The sequence below is a fragment of the Vitis vinifera genome, chromosome 12 (assembly GCF_030704535.1).
Source record: "Vitis vinifera cultivar Pinot Noir 40024 chromosome 12, ASM3070453v1".
NCBI lineage: Eukaryota > Viridiplantae > Streptophyta > Magnoliopsida > Vitales > Vitaceae > Vitis > Vitis vinifera.
The window spans coordinates 17,848,123-17,852,116 of NC_081816.1; the positions used below are offsets into that span (position 1 = coordinate 17,848,123).

The 3,994-nt window shown below is 42.4% G+C and overlaps 1 pseudogene; it reads right to left on the reverse strand.

The window, feature by feature from the left end:
• Nucleotides 1-662: 662 nt before the first annotated feature.
• Nucleotides 663-2,662, reverse strand: LOC100261199 (asparagine--tRNA ligase, cytoplasmic 3-like; annotated as a pseudogene).
• Between the last annotated feature and the right edge of the window lie 1,332 nt (nucleotides 2,663-3,994).

The following is a 3,994-nucleotide window of genomic DNA, read 5'->3' on the forward strand; positions in this document are numbered from 1 at the left end:
CAAAATAAGAAAGAAAAACCCTAAGTGTGACTCCTTAGTTTGGAAAAGATGGTCTGCAAAAAAACCGGATCGGGTTCGGGGGTCAGGTTACTTATCGGGAAGGTACGGTAAATACCGTAGCACCCCTCTAAGTCCCTAGAAACGGGTCTCTACTAATAAGATGAAGCTGACATGGCAATCAATGAGAAAATCAATGAATACTCGAATCAATCATGCACATATGAGTATCAGAATATGCAATAGAGGATAACCGAAGTGAAAGTGGATGCGTACCTGATCAGCAAACGGCAACGCGCTATCACAAAATGAGATTAGTGCATAGTAATGAACATAAAGTATGTCACTCATGTCACCAAAATAGATAAAGAAGCACCAATAGCACGCATGATATTTCATTCAAAATTCATTTTTATTTCAAAGCAAATTTATTTGATGTAGGGCCCCCACCAAAGCCCGTTTTATTTTGCATGAATTAATCCCATAAATTCCATTATTCGGAATTACAGAATTAAATCCATGCTTATTTTAAAACATTTTTAAAAACAAAGAAAATTTGAAAATGGCTTGCCAGAGAGAAAAAAAAAGGCAGCCAAGTTTTATTAGAAAATAGGAGTTGGGATTATTTGAAAAGCTGAATTTGAGAGAATATTTACAAAACAGGATTTGGGGCAATTATCTTAAAAATTAAAAGAGGGGAATAGGAGATAGCACATTCCTCAAAGGTAGCCATGCATTGACATACAAGTGAAAAGGTGATGAGGGAAAACCGAGTAAGAATGCAATCTGGAGTGCCACTACATCTGCTCTGTCAACAACTCATCTTCAAATGAATCACATGATCTTGCTATATGGGCTGGCCATCCATGTACTGCACCATCAACTGATCGAAATAATTCCCAAACATCTCTTGAACACTTCTCTACAGGCTGCATACATCCTCTAAAAGATATCCCTGTGGAGTCATTCAAATCTTTATTACCCGAATGCTGAGGAGAGCAGAAAATCCTCATTGAAGCAAAGCTAGCAATCCCCGCATTCTTTACAATCTGTGCATCCTCATCAAAAAGAGTCTCAAGCCTAAAGAGACATATTGATATCCCCAGCAATGATGATGGAACTCTGACCATTTGACTGAAGCATCTCTTCAGCAGGACATGTGGTGCAGCAAGTACATTACCAAGATGCTTGAGATGACCCCTCCATCAGAAGTCAATTTCTTATACGTGTCCTTGCCTGCTGGCTAGAATCTGATCATGCTCAGATGCTAAATCAATCCCCCATTCCACTTTATTCTCAAATTTCTTATCTTTCTTGACTGCTTCCTCCAGAAGTTTGATTGCCTCTGCGTATGAAATTCGCTCAAAGGGCATTGATGCAACCATTCTTAGATGATCAATGGAGCCTTTATCAAAAATTTTAGCCATGAATTCCATATCATCAATGCAATTGTCAGGTAACCACTGGCAAAGAAATTTCACATAGGCCTCCGCACAATTCATATCATCCTTAAGATCTGCAAATGCTATTTCAGGCTCCACCATCCAGAATTCTGCCAAATGCCTTGATGTGTGAGAGTGTTCAGCTCGGAAAGTTGGCCCAAATGTATAAACACTGCCAATAGCACATGCATAAGTCTCAACTTGCAGTTGGCCAGAAACAGTAAAAAATGCTTGACGGGCAAAGAAATCCTGGGAATAATCAATCTTCCCATCTTTTTGAAGGATACCAGGCTTAAGCTTAGATCGCTCTTCCAGCCTTGAGAGATTCTCCTTAGCCTTGTTAAGTTCAGCCACAGAAGCGGTGATTTCCCCCTTACTTGCTTTAGCAGATTTTAGTTGGGCAACAACCTCTCCTTTCTCCTTAACAAGTGCCTTGGCAGCTTCGATGTCAGCTTCTGATGGAGAAGGATTCTTAATAAGCTCCTTTTTCACCTTTTCCGCATCACTAATCAAGGTTGTAACTTGAAACATTTCACCAGCACCCTCACAATCACTGGTGGTGATAATTGGAGTGTGCGCATGGAGAAAGCCATGATTTTGGAAGAATGTGTGGGTAGCATAAGCCAATGCATTACAGATTCTGGCAACTGCAGGAATCATGTTGGTTCTTCACCGAAAGTGAACAAAAACTCTTAGAAACTCGAGGGTTAGCCTGGTCTTAGGCAACGGATACTTGGCTGGATCCACAGGACCAACGTGATGGACCTTCTCAACCCTAAACTCCACCCTCTGCTTCGTCCCCTCAGGAGGAACCTTGAGCGAGCTCTCCGCGTGCACGCACGTGCTGATCTGCACGAGCTGGCCCAGAGGCGCTAAGGCGGCGTCAACGATGACCTGAAGGTTCGCCGGATAGGACCCGTCATTGAGTTCAAGGGAAGCAAGCAAACCCTTGCCTTGCTACAAGATTTAAGTGGATGGGACTGCACCAGATTTCCTGCAACTCCAAATTTTCTCACTGGCTTGGGTTTAGCTGTTCTTGCAGGCAACTCCTCAGGCTTCTCAGAAGTGATAAACAAAGCAGCCAAAACTTCCTTCTGCAGATTTCACCTCTCTTTCTTTGATGATGAGGATAAAAAAAGAAAAAAAAGAAAATGGGTATAGTCATGAAGAACAGGCGATGTAGAGAGAGAAAGAATGAGAGAGATGGATAAGTCGATACACATAGGCACAGAATGGGTATAGCGAAGTATAGGGATGAGGGAGTGGGTTGTGGGCATGTAAAGCATAGTGATATGGGGGGAGTGAAGATGGAAAAAAATGATGGAAAGGTTTGCATGGGTCCATACACACGGGTAGATGAATTTGGGACGTTGTCAATGGTGATTGGAAGGATTTTGGGGCAGTTATGCATGCGCAGGGATAGACTACGGGTTGGTGGGATGGAAATCGGAGATATGAGCATGGAGATGGGTAACAGTGGGTATTAAAGGTACGGGTCTTGCTCATGGGTGTGGAGTTAGTGAACTGGATGGTGGGAGTTAATGAGAAATGGGTGTAAGGAATATGGTAAATGGGCTTAAGAAGTGCAACTGACACCACAATGTGAAGTGAGTGATGGCATAAAAAGAACGGGGAGGCATGCTCTTATCCACCTGCTGGAAACCTTGCAATATCTATTCCAGCTGCATGTTGACTTCCAGTAACGGTGCTGGTGACTGAATCAAAACCAATGCATGAAAAGAGAACAATCGCTGACCTGCCAAACAAGCTATTTGTTCTAAATGGGAAATATCCGTCTTGAAGTTCACATCCAACCCATCCAGTCTTAAAACTCAAGTACCCACCAGACATATATATTAAGCACTCCTCCTTGATCCCAACACACGATAGCCCAGTGACAATGAAAACCAGAATTGTTGTGCATGGATTGACCACAATACCAAGCCAGGAGATGGTGTAGCAGACTAAAAGAGCAGGCAACTTATCCTCGCCTCCGAAAATAAAGCCAGATTCAGAAATATGTCACGAGCAACAACTGAGCTATCAATTGTGTATTCCAATATTAATGCCCAACCAATCAACCAGACGATGCCTTCTCCCACACCTAGGTACAAATAATGATGGGCTCTACCAACAGATGAACAATGTCATGCAAGCCCTGCACAACAAAAATGTGGAGAGCACAGCAGCCGAGAATACTTCCTTTGTACCCTTCAGCTCATTTTCTGCTTGAACAATTCCTCCTCCTCTCATCCTCAGATGATCTCTCTTCTTTCAAAGGTATCTCTTCTCTCAAAACCCATATAATGAACAAGATCCAGGAACAGGGGTGGCCTCAACCATTAAAAAAAATGCATGAAAACAGAGCACAAAGGGAAACAAATAAAAAGGTCCTCAAAGAAGGCTTCACATCATGAGTTTTCCGGGAACCTTCTCGGGTTAGGGTGAGGAATACAGTATCGAATGCAAATAAATGATAGGACTCTTGGATATTTCACATCAGAGACAAAGCATACCAAGGCTAACAATATGAATCCAAGACTATATCTCAACAA